Here is a 14900-nt window from a genome sequence, read left to right on the forward strand (position 1 = left end):
CCACTGCCCTTTCCCCATCCCAAGGCCTCCTCCCAGGCTGTGCCCCTCTCGGGCTCCCCGACTCCCCTTCCCAGCTTCCAGGCTGCTCCCCAGACCTTACCTGGCATCCCTCAGGGCACCACCAACCGGCCTGGTCCCTCCAGCTCAGAGGCTCCGGCCCCCCACCCCCCCACTGTCCCCTCCCCTCATGCCCTGAGGACATGGGCCCCCCTCATAGCATCCTCTTGGCCTGTCCCCCGCCCCCGCTCCTCCCCCGCTCTAAGAGGGGCCCATCCGCCCATCCGCACCCCCGCCCCTTCGCTCCACCGCCTGGACCTCGCCTGCTCCAGGGCGCAGCGCCTCAGACACCACCGGCCACTGTCCTGATCACCGACCCCCTGCCCGCACCCCGCACCCCTTCACACTCTCCGCCGTCCTGCCCCACTGCCCTCCTGACCTGCTGCTCTTCCACTGAGTCTGGACCCCAAAGGCCACGGCCGCCACCCTCGCTCTGAGGTCACCCACGGTCACCCTGGGCCACCTCCTCCCTGCACCATCCTGCTCCCCCCCCCACCTCAGGTGCCCCCGGTGTGGGCCTGGGGCGATGCAGGTGGCAGGGCTCCTCTTACCAGCCTGAGGGAGGACCCGGCGTCCAGGTGGCTGGCCGAGAGGAGCCTGGAGGGGGGGAAGCTGCCAGCGAGGGTCGCAGGGGAGCCAGGGGGCATCCGGGCACACTCTTGAGCCAGAGGAAGGGTGGGAGTGGCTAGGGGGAGGGAGAAGGCAGGGGTGGGAGCGCCTCGGAGCAAACTGACCCCCCAACGGCTGCCCGGCGAGACAGCCCCCAGGCAGCCCGGCCCTCCACCTACTTGGCAGTGACCGCCTCTGCACACGCGGACACACACGGACACACCCCCCCTCCGCAGCTGCCCGGGGCAGGAGAAATCCCACCGCGCGGCCCCCCCTTCCTGAGGCCGTGGGCAGTCCGCTCTCCCCTCCCCTCTCCCCTCAACTTCTCGGGACACACAGGACTTGGCCCTGAGGCCGCGCCCACCCCCCCGTCCAGCCACGCAGCTCCAATGACCGCCCACGGCTGACAGGTCCACCCCGGCAGCCCTGCCACGTGCTCCCAGCACCAGCATGCGCTTCTCTGCAGCCCCGCCTCCTGCAGGTGCCCAGCACACGCTGAGCGTTTCTACATTGAGCTCTGACCCTGCACCCCCTCTCGCCAAAACTTGACCCCTGTCACTTAGACCCGTCGATCACTGCCTTGTGCAGTGATCCCGTGGCCCTCCTCTCCTGCCCTCGTGGCCCTGACACCCAGCACAGCCCCTGAGGGACCCAGCGCCAGGCCCTCGGGGCTTCTCCCTCTGGGGCACCGAGGTCCCGGCGAGTCACCAGGCCTCGCACGCCGTGCTCCCTGGCCTCAGCCCACCCCCTGCTGGCAGTCTCACCCCGAGCGCTGCTGCCCCAGCGACCTTGGACGTTCCCCTCCCACCAGCCTCCAGCAGGCGACCGGCAGTCCCAGCGACGCCACGACCCCCTGACGGGGTGGGGCGCACGAGGGAGGGGCGGGCAGGCTCCTCCAGGTCCAGGCCGCCGACGGGGGGCACAGGTGGGGCCCAGCGTGCGGCCTGGACACAGCCTCCCTAGCTTCCTGGGGCCCGTCTTCCTGCAGCGGGGCCTAAGTGACCAGAACTCCAAGTTCTCAGAGAGCCAAGGGGCCAGCGGCCAGCCAGCCCACTGCGGCCGGGAGAAGGGAGGTGGGGTTTCGGGGCACACCCTCACGCTCAGAGAACAGAAGCCGGCAGAGGGTCTCAGCAACATCACAGAACTTTCTGGAAAGGGAGCTTTGCTTTGCAGGAACCCCTAGCACGGGGCCCCCTTTGCTCCACACACACTGGCAGTGCCGGGCGCCACCCTGCTCTGAGTCTGTCAAGGGGAAAGCTGACCCCAGGGACAGCCAAGAGCCCAAGCTATCCCTGCGTCTTAAATCCTGACCGGCGGCTGCCCGAGGCACTCGGGACCTGAGGGCGTGGCCACTGGCCTGGCTGTATCCCTACTCTGGTCGGAGTCTCCGTGGACGGCAACGTGGGAGGGGGACGGGCGGCACGAAGGAGGGGTCCATGAGGCACAGCCTCCCAGACACCGCAGGGACCACCAAGGGCAAGGTGAGAGGTGATGGGTTCCCGTATATTCTGGAGACGCAGCTGAATTTCCGGGTGAGGGAGGGACGGAGAGGCCAGCGCTGGGCCCGTGGCCTGAGGGTGGCGGTGATGGGGAGATGCTTCACCACACAAGTGAAAATACACAGAGGCGCAGCATCCATTGAATAGATCAGTGGAACAGAGACGTAAGATTTAAGCTGGGACGACTAACTGTAGCGCAACAACTGCAGAATGGGATGCCGCGTATCCTTTAAGAAATCAGTGGCTGAAAGCCTTCCCTTAAAGTCACAGGTGGCCTGCCGCTGCCACGTCATCCAGCACCACTGCAGCACCGGCCAGTGTGCCGGGGAAGGGATAGAGAGCCACAGACGCCGGGGAGGGACGGACCCAGGCATCGCCATCTCCGGAGCCCGTGGCCGACCCCCAGAGGCTGGGGACGAGCAGCAGCCGAGCTGCCCGACCTCGTCCACGGTGTGGGCACGGATCACGTGTAAGACGAACGCTGGGGCCTGCGGGCTGGGTCCCCCGTGGACGGCGAGGCACTGTCGTGGCGCCTGCGCTTCAGCCTGGCACACAGTTCCTGGTGGAGGCCGGCAGCCGTGGCCCTCCCCCGCACAGCAGCTCTCCCTCCTGGAATGTGGGCCCCCCCAGGGCAGGGACCCGGTGCCCTTGTCCTCTGCGGTGTCCTGGGTGCCCAGAGCATGCTGGGCAGCGGGGAGGCACTCATGCACGTGTTGGCCCAGAAAGGAGTGGACGTCGCAGCACCCATCTGGGGGCGGGAGGGAGGGAATGAACCACGTTTGGGGGAGGGCGGTCCAGCCAGAGGGTGGAGCCAAGCGCCAGGGGGGTGAGCGCCAGGGTGGGTGTGGCGATGCAGCAGCGCGCGAGGGCTCTGAGGGCATGCGGGTGGAGGGCGGAGCTACATGGCCTAGGGCCATACTTTGAAGGCGGAGCTGAGCAGACTTGCTGAAGATCTGACGTGAGGTGTGAAAGAGGTTGCCGGTGATTCCTTTGTAATGGAAAATATCAAACTCAACAGCAACATATTGTTGCCTAGAAAACAACATACAGGAGGTGCTAACTGTCTCCCAATCAAACTAAACACTGGAAATAATTACAAAGTCCCAGCAAGACATTCTTGAACCTGACAATTTACAATTCATCTGCGTATGGACAACAGCTAGTGCATTTCAGAGGGAACAGAACCCTGGTGGGATTGTCCCGGGGACAGTGCAGCCAGCAGCCTGGAGCACCCAGGAGCACCTGTGCCCGGGCAGCAAACAGAAGTGGACACTCGATCACCATTAATCCCGGGGGGAGAGGTCCAGCTAGGCGGCTCTCGGGTCCTGCACAAAAACGAATTCTAGGCTGATTATAAAATTACAGGTAAAACCATAGTGCAAGAAAGTCGTTTGTAAAATCTGGGCACACCCTTGTATAATCTTGTCCAGGGTTGCTCCCTAAGCAGACCAGCAAACCGGACCCTGAAGGACAGAACAGACGGAGTGAACAAGAGAGTAGAAAATTCCACGTGGCCAAGTTCAACTGGGAGAAGGCCCTTTCCACAGGAGAAGGAGAGGGGATGTGCTTTAGGAAGAGTCCTCACAAGTCGGGGAGAGCAAAGCTCTCCAGTGAAAGCAGGGCAAGAGGAAAGACAAATGTTGAATCGGAAGCGTGGAAGTGTGCTCACACTGGTACAAGCCTTCCCCAGGGGACCGGACAGGGCGACAGTGCCAGAGCCCGTGACTGATGGTGCGGTGTGGGGACACGTGCAGTGACCTCCCAGAGGGCGAGTCACGAATGCAAAACTAAAGGTGTGAAGAGTTAACGTCTGTGAATTTAGACAAAGGGAAAGATAGGCCAACGGTGTGTGTGCCGCACCCTCTCACAGGTGAACGGTGAACCCAAACGCCCTTCACAGGGGCATCGGGCAGACATGCTCGGGTTCCTGCGTGGAAGTGACAGGACCGCGCGGTGCTCTGGAAAGGCAGGTTAAGGTCGCAAAGTTAACCTTTGTTTTAATTAACGTAAACGGACGGAGTGCATGAAAAAGCACATGTGTGCATGGGGTGCTTGAGGACATACACGCATGTATGCATGCGTGCACAGATGAAAATCTAAACATGTTCAGGATAGTTATACTTGAGTAGGCTAGGATGCTTTACGCTGATTTCATCTTGCATAACCAGAATGAAACAAACTATTTTCATTTGGGGAAAATGATGTTGCAGGTAAGTATTTAGTAGCATAGAGAGATGTTCGTGGCCTAGTTTAGAACACGACCGTGCTCCCACTTTAGATACGCATGTGCGTCTGTGCTGTGTGCACGTGTGTTGTGTGTGTGGTGTCTGTAGACACATAGATGAAATCGGAAGGACACACACCACAGTGCCAGCCATGGTAATTTCCGGGTGTCAGGATAATCGTCATTCACTATTTCTTACTTTTGTGTATCCATATTCTCTAACTTTTCTACGAGTCCTTGTTAGGACGTTTTCCTTCTGGCAGATGCAGTGGGAGGCGGCCACACCCCCACCCCTCCCCCCTCCCCAGGAAGGCCCTCCACTGCCATGTTACGTGTCCCCCCGGGGGGCCTGCAGCCACAACTAGCCGAGGCTGCTACAAAGGCCCAGCCCCCAGCCTCCATGGAGAGCCCCTCTGAAAAGCCAGCCCAGCTCCATAGCAACACACAAGGTCGTTTCTCACTCTGCCCACAGGCCTTCCTCTCCCCTTACAGGAGCATCGGTCGGGGTGGCCCCCAGCAAACTTCCCACATAGGGAGCCCCGTCTCCAACAAGAGGCTATGGAAGTCAAGCAAAACCCCCATGGCTGCAGGTGCCGCCTTGACCAGCAAAAAGCCTGCCTGGTTGGGGACCTCACCTGCTGGGCTCCAACCCCAACTCCCTGCCAACTGCCGCGCCCCGCCCCGCCCCTCTCCCCGAGGTTCTGCTCTCAGCAGCAAGCCCCCCTTCTGCCACCTCCTCCCTGGAAGCACCACCACCTTCTTGCCCTCACTCCTCACCACTCCCTTCCCCCCATCCCCTCCACGAGAGCAGACACACCACCCAGGGGCCCACCCTCCTCACGCTGTGCTCCTGGCTCACGGTCACCCTCTAGTTCCTCCTCCGTCTCAGTCCACATCCAGCAGCCCCCCTAGAACACCCCTGGCAAAGCAGACACTCAGTAAACGCACGTGGAAGAAATGAATGCGCTGGACACCAGCGGACAGCCTGGAGCCCGTGGGCAGAAACGTGAGACACCCAGCCCGTCCCTTCTGAGCCCGGATGGAGAGCAGGGCTGTGGGTCCCCCATCCCGGCGGTGATCTCTAGAGCGCGCTCCAGCCGCACCCTCCGGCCCTCCTCCTCTCCTGACAGACGGTGCAGGCCCACGGGGCCCAGTGAGACCGCCAGCACGGACGTGGAGCCCCTGGCCTGGGTAGGGGCAGAGAGGGTTAAAAACAGCCCCACGGGGGCCGCTTTACTGGGGGTCAGGAGGGAGACCTTGCTACGCACAGCACTGCAGGCGCAGACCCCCCGCCCTCGATTCCTTGGGGCCAGGAGCCCAGAAGCGACCCCAAGGTGCAGCTGCTAGCAGGTGAGAACAGGCAGCCCGGCCCCCGCAGCCTGGGCACCAAGCGCGGCTCCGCTACTGAGATCCTTCCACCCTCCAGCCCTCGCCCTTCCGGTGGGCCCTGCACCAGGAACTGGCAGGAGGAGGAGAAGGTGAGGGGCCTGGGCCGTCCCCCGGGGGCCCACACGCCCTCGAGGGCCGGCGCTGCTGCTCCCAGCACGGTACTCCGCTCCCCGCCGCAGCGCCAGGTGACCAGAGCCCGACGTGGGGCGAGGGCTGCACAGGCGTGCCGTGCTCCGTGCGCGCACGTGTGTGGGTTACACGGCAAGGACTCCCTTGCACTGTGATCGCTTCTCAAAGAGGACCCAGCCCCCGGTGCTGTGAGCAGATCCAGGGTGCATCCCACAGGGGCCTGTTATCAAAAGACCCACTACACAGGGGGGAAACGGAGGTGACACTGGCTGTCAGAGCTTCGGGGGCACAGGCCCGAGGGCAGGGTTCAGCCCAGCCTCTCCGGTGGAACCGAGGACAGGTTCTGAGAAAGAGCAGACATCGCCTGCCCCTCTCCCTGGCCCCCAACAGGCCCGGGCCGCCCGGCCACGTCCCAGGTTCTGCACACAGCCCTGCTCACCACCGGCCTCACCGGGAGCACAGGGCCGGGGAGAGTCACCACCCACGCACCCTCAGCTCTCCTCGCGGCCCACCAGATGGGGGTGGGGAGGGTGGGAGAGGAGGGTGCTTCTAGAAGCAGACTCCTGCTGCAACAGACACACGGGAAAGCGGGCTAGGAGGAAACTTCCAGAAGCAGCCCCAAGGCCAAGTGCCCTGTGGTCTGGGGGAGCCATTGTCTACCAGGGCCGTCCGGTGTCAGCAGAGCCCCCAGGTGTCCAGCGGAGCCCCCAGTGTCACGTCACACCTCCAGGGAGCCACGGGCACACTATGCGTGGCGTTGCCACCTTACACGGGGACAGTGGCCTCCCTGTCCCCACACAGATCCATCTGGGAATTCTGCAAAGTGGCTTGAATTTGAGCAATTTCAGAGGACGATGGGGGATGCTTGCCCGGCCACCCTGCAGGCCGGTGCCTGTGTCCCAGGAGCAGCCCGGCCCGGCGCCCGGACTCACCGATGGCCATCAGTGAGTGGCAGTCCCTCCTGTGGAAGTCGCTCCAGGCTTTGGTCTCGCAGTATGCGCTGCAGGTCAGGATCCCGTAGCAGCGGGTGCAGGGCGTGAGGCGCACCCCCATGGAGTGGCCACACTTGTAGCAGAGCTTGAAGAAGGGAGTCCTGCCGGGGAGCCACGTGGGCCGTCGGGAGGCACCCGTCACCTGTGCCCGAGGCCCAGAGCCCCGGGGCCTGCCCTGTGTCCAGTGCGGTGCTACTGGGAACAGGAAACAAGGCCCGTGCCCTGGAAGCCGTCCGGGTGCTGGCCGGCCCGACTGGGCAGGAGACGACACCACACCATTAGGGGACCCGCAGCACGGCGTGGGAGTGGCGGGAAGTCTGCAGTGGGGGGAGCAGCCTCCTAGCGGGCGCGCCTCGGGAGTGGGCCTGGCACGCCTGCGTCAGGAGGACGGTGAGCCCGGTGGGTGTGCCTTCCTCGCGCCCAGCCCACCCCCGTCCACCAGGGTTTAGTGGGCGGGCGCCGTCCAGGACGCCCACCGCCCGCAGCAGGGCCAGGCCTCTCAAGAGCCGCGCTGTCCGGGGCAGCGGGGGTCGGGGCCGGCCTGGCAGCACGCCCAGCCCACCGCCACCCTCGGCCACTCACTGCCCCTGCTCGTCCAAGTCCAGCCCCTCGGGCAGGCCGGTGCCCTTCCGCTTCAGCCGGCGACAGGGGGCCAGCTCCGCTGCACCGGGAGACCACGTTAGCCCCCGAGGGCCCTCCTGGTCACGTGTGACGCCACCTGCGGAGGGGGCTCTGAGCTGCCCACCTCGACCACCCTCCTGTGGTGGGCCCACCCCTGGCTGTGCGGCAAGCAGGCAGGCGCCCCAAGCCTTGGACAGCCCCCGAGCAGGTCTGAGGGCGCAGAGCGGGGCTCGGTGCTGGCGGCGCCCCTCTGCCCCGGCATCCTTGCCCTAGGATCTGCGGCCTCCTGGCCACCGGCCCCGGCTCTGTGTCCCCTCACCACGCCTTGAAAGACCACCGGGCAGCGCCAGGTTCTCTCTGGCCTGGCCCGGCTCACACCCCTCTCTGGAGGGGAGACTCTTGGCTCTGCTCTCTGGCCACTGGTGGCAGGATGCACAGCGGGCTGGGGGACAGGAGGGCAGCGAGCCCCCGACAATAATCACCTGCGGCTCAACCACGTCCCTCCACCTTCCTGTCCTTAAACAACACGCAGTCCTCCCAAGGAAGGTCACCTATCCTCCGCTTCGCCAGCACCCCTGAAGATGCAGGAACTTCACAAAGAAACACCTGCTGGCGAGTAGAGAAGAGTAGAGAAGGTGGGAGCCCCTCATCCCCCCTCAACCGCCGTGCCCACCAGCACCCAGAGCCACTTCCCACGCTGCTCTGGGGACTAGGACGTGGGTCAGGAAGCCAGCTGAGTGACGAAGTGTGCAGGGCCAAAGCCACCGTCCTGAAGACCACATGGTACCAGGGCGATGCTTCTGGGAGGGCTGACGATAAAGCAGAACTTCAAAGTGGATCTGATGGCATCTCGGTGTCACAAATCACCTCTTTAAAAGGAAACAGGGAAAGGACAAGAGGGCATGTCTGTTTGTTAGAGTGCTGGGACTCTTTTGTGAACAGCTTTGTTGAGACCTAATTCATATTCCATCCGATACACCCATTTAAATGTGCACAATCCAATGGCTTTTAGTACATTCACAGCTGTGCAACCATCACCACAATCCATTTTAGAACACTTTCATCCTCCAAAACGGTTCCAGCCCGACAGCCTTCATGCCCCGATTCCCCTACCCCTCCATCTCTAAGCAACCACTCATCTACTTTGTCTCTGTGTATTTTCCTGTCTGGACATTTCATATAAATGGAATCATATAATATATGGTCTTTCAAGACTATTTTGCTTACTATAACGTTTTCAAGGTTCATCCATGTTGTAGCATGTTTCAGTACTACATTCCTTTTTATGGATGAATAATATTCCATTGTATGGTAGACCACAATTCGTTTATCCATTCGTCAACTGATGGATACTTGGGTTGTTTCTATTCTTTGGCTTTTATGAATCATGCTGCTATAAATCTCCGTGTGGACATATGTTTTCATGTCTCTTGAGTATATACCTAGGAGTGGAATTGCTGGGTCGTATGGTAATTTGATGTTTAACATTAGAGGAACTGTCAACTGTTCTCCACAGCAGCTGCACAATTTTGCATTCCCACCAGCAGCGCACGAGGGTTCCACCGTCTCCACATCCTCACCAACACTTATTATTGACTTCGACTATAGCCATCCTAGTGATTGTGAAGTGATATCTCTTATCTCCCTAATGGCTAATGATATTGCACATCTTTTCATGTGTTTGTTCGCCATTTGTGTATCTTTCTTAGTAGAAATTTCTATTCATACTCTTTGCCCATTTCTTAATTTGGTTTGTCTTTATTATTAAGTTGTAAGGTTTTAAAATTTATCCTAACTACATACAAGTCCCTTATGAGATATATGATTTTCAAAACATCTCCCATACTATGGGTTATGTTTCGTTTTCTTCATAGTATACTTTAAAGCACAAAAGTTTTTAATTTTGATTTATTTTTTTCTTTCCTTGCTTATATCTAGGAATCCATTGCCAAATCCAAGGATATGAAGATTCATCCCTGTATTTTCTTCTCAAAGTTTTATAGTTTAAGCTCTTACATTTAGCTCTTCAATCCAAATTGAATTAATTTTTGTATGTGGTGTGAGGTCGGGTCAAATTTCACTCTTTTGTGTGTGGATCACCAGTAGTCCCAGCACCGTTTGTTGAAAAGACTGTTCTTACTCTCATTAAAAAGTCTTGGCACTGTTGTTGAAAATCGGTTGACATAGACACATGGGTTTATTTCTGGGATCTATTCTACTCCATTGTTTCTATATGTCTATCTTTAGGCCAGTATCATGCTATCTTGATTACTGTTGTTTTGCAGTAAGTTTGAAATTGGAAAGTCAGAGTCCTTCAGCTTTGTTCTTTTTCAAGATGGTTATGGCTATTCTGGGACCCCTGCAATTCCATATTAACTTTAAAATCATTTTCTCAATTTGTACAAAGAAGTCAGTTGGGATTCTGATAGGGAGATGTCTTTCCATTTATTGAGGCCTCCTCTAATTTCTTCAACAATGTTTTGTGGTTTTCAGAGTATAAATTTTACACTGTTTTTGTTAAATGTATTCATAAGTATTTTATTCTTATTGATGCCATTGTAAATGGAATTGTTTTTTAAATTTCACTTTTGGTTTGTTCACTGCAACTGTATAGAAATACTATTGATTTTTGTATGTTGATCTCATATCCTGCAATCTTACTGAATGTATTTATTAGTTTTAATAGTGTAGTAGTTTTATTTTTAGATTAATATTACTATTTTTATACGTAGTCAAAATAGTTTAATACTAGTTTGTTAGTTTTATTATTATTTATTTATTTATTTATTTATTTTTGGCTGTGTTGGGTCTTCGTTTCTGTGCGAGGGCTTTCTCCAGTTGCGGCAAGCGGGGGCCACTCTTCATCGCGGTGCGCGGGCCTCTCACTGTCGCGGCCTCTCTTGTTGCGGAGCACAGGCTCCAGACACGCAGGCTCAGTAGTTGCGGCTCACGGGCCCAGTCGCTCCGCGGCATGTGGGATCTTCCCAGACCAGGGCTCGAACCCGTGTCCCCCGCATTGGCAGGCAGACTCCCAACCACTGCACCACCAGGGAAGCCCTAGTTTGTTAGTTTTAAAAGTGGTTTCCTAAGATTTTCAATCTGTAAGATGATATCTGCAAACAGAGTTTAACTTTTTCCTTTCCAACCTGAATGCCTTTTATTTATTTTTCTTGCCTAATTACACTGGCTAACAACTCCAATACAAAATTATATAGAAATGGTGAGAGAAGACATTCTTGTCTTCTTCCTGATCTTAGGGAGAAAGTATCTAGTCTTTCATCATTGAGTTTGATGTTAACTATGGGGTTTTTTGCAGGTGCCCCTTATTGGGTTAAGGAAAGGCCCTTCTATTCTTTGTTGTGTGTTTTTATCATGAAAGGCTGTTGGATTTTTTACATCAAATGTTTTTTCAACGTCAATTGAAATAGTTTTTTCTTTCATTTCTAATAATGTAGTGTATTACATTTATTATTTTGTGGTTTAACCACCCTTGCATTTCTGGAGTAAATCCCACTTGGTCATGTCAGATATTCAATAGTTCTTTTGACATGATGCTGAATTTGGTTTGCTAGTATTTTGTTGAAGCTTTTTGCATTTATATTCATAAAGGATATTTGCCTGTAGTTTTCTCATAATGTCACTGTCTGGCTTTGGAATCAGAGTAATGCTGGCTTCATAAAATAAGTTAGGAAGTGTTCCCTTTAATTTTTGAAAGAATTTGAAAAGGATTGGTGTTAATTCTGCTTTAAATGTTTGGTATAATTTACCAGCCATCTGTGCCTGGGCTTTTCTTTGTTGGGAGGTTTTTTATTACTTATTCAATCTTTTTAGTTGTTATAAGTCTGTGCAGATTTTTTATTTCCTCTTTAATCAGTTGTGGTAGATCATGTGTTTTCAGCAATTTGTCCATTTCATCTCAGTGATCCAATTTTTGTCATAAAATTGTTCATAGTATTCTCTCATAATCCTTTTCATTTTTATAAGTTTGGTAGTAATGTCCCCTCTTTTACTTCTGATTTTAGTAAATTGGGTCTTCACTTTTTCCTGGTCAGTGCAGCCAGATATGTCAGTTTTGCTGATTTTTTTCAATGAACCACCTTTTGGATTTATTGATTTTTCTGATGTTTTTCTGTTCTCTACTTCATTAATGTTTGCTCTAACAGACACACATTTATCTGGCTAGCTAACTAGCTTACTTTAGGTTAGTGTGCTATTCTTCCACCAATGTTTTAAGCAGGAAGGTTAGGTTACTGATTGAGATAATTTTGTTCTTTTTAATATAGGCATTTACAGCTATAAACTTCCCTAAAATCACTGCTTTAGCTGCATTCCATAAGTTTTGGTATGTTGTGTCTTCTTTTGCATTCATATCAAAGCATTTTCTAATTTCCCTTTTGATTTCTTCTTTGACCCCCTGGTTATTTAGGAGTGTGTTTTATGTTATTTCCCCAAACTTCTTTCTGTTATTCATTTCTAATTTCATTCCAGAGTACATAATTTGTATTATTTCTATCCCTACAAATTTATTAAGAGTTTTGTGGGTTTATGACCTAGCATATCATCTGTCCTGAACAATGTCCCAAGTGCACTTGAGAACAATACATATTCTGTTGTTGGGTAGGTAGAATGTTCCATAAATATGTTGGGTCTCATAGTTTAATAGTATTGTTCAATCTTCTGTTTCCTTATGATGTTGTGCCCAGTTTTTCCATCAACTATTGAAAGTGGGGGATTGACATCTCCAACTATTTTATTGTTGGATTATCTGTATCTCCCTTCATTTCTGTCTGATTTTGCTTCGTGTATCTGGGTGTCTGCCATTAGGTGCATATAGGTTTATAATTATTTTATCTTGCTGATTAATTGACTTTTATCATTTTTAAATGTCCCTCTTTATCATCAGTAATATTTTTTTTTGTTTTAAAGTCCATTTTTTCCTAATATTAGTATAGCCATTCCAGCTTTCTTGTGGTTATTTTCATGATATATGATTTTTTATCCTGTTACTTTCAATCTGTTTTTATTGTTGACTCCAAAATATGTCTCCTGTAGACAGCATATAGATGAGCCTTTTTTATTTTTATTCAGTCTGACAGTTTCTGCCTCTGGACTGGATTATTTAGTCCAGTCACACTTGTTATTATTGATATGGTTGAATTTGCATTTGCCATTTTACATTTTGTTTTCTATGTGTCTCATAATATTTTTGTTCCTCTACTCCTCCTTTATTAACTTTTTTGCATTAAGTGAATACTTTTTAATGTAACTTTTACTTTCTTCATTAATTTCAAACTATACTTTTGTTATTTCCTTAGTGGTTGCTTTAGGGTTTACCATATGAATCTTATCAAAATCAGCTTCAGATCCATATTAAGTTAATCCCAGTGAGATATAAAAGAGTAACTCCTATATAGCTCTGGCCTCTTTCCTCCCTTTTTGTGACATTATTGTCGTACATATTACATCTGTAAGTGTTACAAACCCAATATTACAGTGTTATGATTAGTTATATAATTTTGTGTACACTAAAGAAGCTGAAAAAAGCATGTATTTATAGCTTTTGCTATATTAAACTTGTTATTTATCATTTCTGGGTCTTTCTATTTCTCCTTCTCAATTTGAGCTGCCATCTGGAGTCATTTCTTACTACAATACATCTTTCCTCCTACCCACCTCCTTTGTATTGTTATTGGCAAATATATTGCATTTCCATATGTTATGGGCTCAGTAATACACACACATCTATAAATATATATTAATATATATGCACACATTATATATAAATGAAATTCATACATATATACTTATACTAATTTTTATATAAATTGCTTATATATAAATTAATATGCAAATTGCTTTTTAAATCTGTTAAGAAAAATACACATTCATTTTTACAGTGACTTTTGTCAGTGCTCTTTGTTCATGTGGATTTGATTTCCATCTGGAGTCACTTGCTTTAATATTTCCTGTGAAGCAGGACTACTAGTAACAAATTCTTGAGTTTTGTCTTTCTGGGAATGCCTTTATTTCACCTTCATTTTTTAAGTTAGCTTTGCTGGATATAGGATTCTTGGTTGAAGTTTATCTCTTTGAGCACTCGGACTATAACATCCCACTGCCTTCTGGCCTCCATTGCTTCTGATGATAGGCCAACTGCTAATTTTATTGGGGTTCCCTTGTAAGTGATAAATCATTTAATTGTCAGCATTTCCCTTGTAAGTTATGACTCATTTAGCTGTCAGCTGTTTGTGGGTCTCTTTGTGTTTATCCTATTGGGAGTTCATTAAGCTTCTTGGATATATAGATTGACGTTTTTCAATAAATTTGAGATGTTTTCATCCATCATATCTTTGACTACTTTTCCTGCTCCTGTCTCTCCCATCGCTGCTTCTGGTACTCCAGTTATGCATATATCGATGTGCTTGGTGGTGCCCGCTTTTCTCCAGGGACCTGCTCATTTCTCATCATCATTCTCCCTCTCTGGGGCTGGTTACTGTTATCTGCTCAGTGGCCAGCTGGGTTAACGCTGTGATGTCTACATCCTCCCTGCAGCGTGAAGCTTCTGATGCTGCTCCACACAAGGTGCAGCTGCGTGGGTATGCCCACAGTCACCCAGGACTGACTGTGGTTTGGGCAGGGCTCTGTCTCCTTCCTGGAGCACACCCAGATGCTTAATTCCATTAACTGCTGACTGATTCTTCTACTGTTTTCAACAGTGCTCTTGGGCATAAACTGCTTCACAGACTGGTTCAATCAAACTAGGGCTCATTGAAGGCACAGTTCCCAAGGTCAGTATTTGAGATTTGCTCTGACCACAGGAGGGCTCCTCCCAGCTGCCTCTTTCCTGGTTTCTTTGGCAACCAGCCAGATTACAGTTTAGCCTTTATCTCTAATGAATCTACAGTCTCCTTAACAACTGCCTTTGCCACAACCTCCATTGATTCTGAGAGTACCATTAGGCTTGAATGTCTCCATGCTCTATTGCCAATGAGGTAATTTCCTCTGAGGTGAGGTTCAGTGCTCTCTGTTTTATGGTGTGCTTCTCCCCTGGGTAGATCTCTGAGCCATGGCTCTGGCGCTGTGCTGGGGACAATGGTGGGGACAACGGCACACTTTCCTCTTAGTGACACTCCCACTTTAGGACCTGAGCAGTCAGTGGAGGTCGGGGATGACAGCCTCCGGTCTTCTGAGCTTGCCTCTCCCAGCATGAAATCTCTGCCTTACTAGCTGGGGCAAGAGCGATCAGAGCCCCAGTATTCTCAGTGGTACCACATTGAAGGTTGAGCCTCTGTCCCATAAATTGGGGGCTGAGCATAAAAATGAAGCCCCACTCCCTGGACATACCAAAGTCAGGTGGCTGGGGACAGGATGAGAATTGCT

At 52.1% G+C, this 14900-nt stretch overlaps 1 protein-coding gene across 2 annotated transcripts in view; it reads right to left on the bottom strand.

Moving 5' to 3' along the window:
* The window catches only part of ANKMY1 (ankyrin repeat and MYND domain containing 1), a 30759-nt gene that overhangs the window by 9717 nt on the left and 6142 nt on the right, over positions 1-14900 (bottom strand). The window contains exon 3 of one of the 2 annotated variants that reach the window (XR_003623643.2): positions 6840-8389. The exons of the other annotated variant lie outside the window; for it this stretch is intronic. The gene's annotated coding sequence lies outside the window, so the exon portion shown is untranslated. The remainder of the gene's footprint in view (positions 1-6839; positions 8390-14900) is intronic. 2 annotated transcript variants of the gene reach the window in all.

This window comes from Balaenoptera acutorostrata, chromosome 8, assembly GCF_949987535.1.
Source record: "Balaenoptera acutorostrata chromosome 8, mBalAcu1.1, whole genome shotgun sequence".
Lineage (NCBI taxonomy): Eukaryota > Metazoa > Chordata > Mammalia > Artiodactyla > Balaenopteridae > Balaenoptera > Balaenoptera acutorostrata.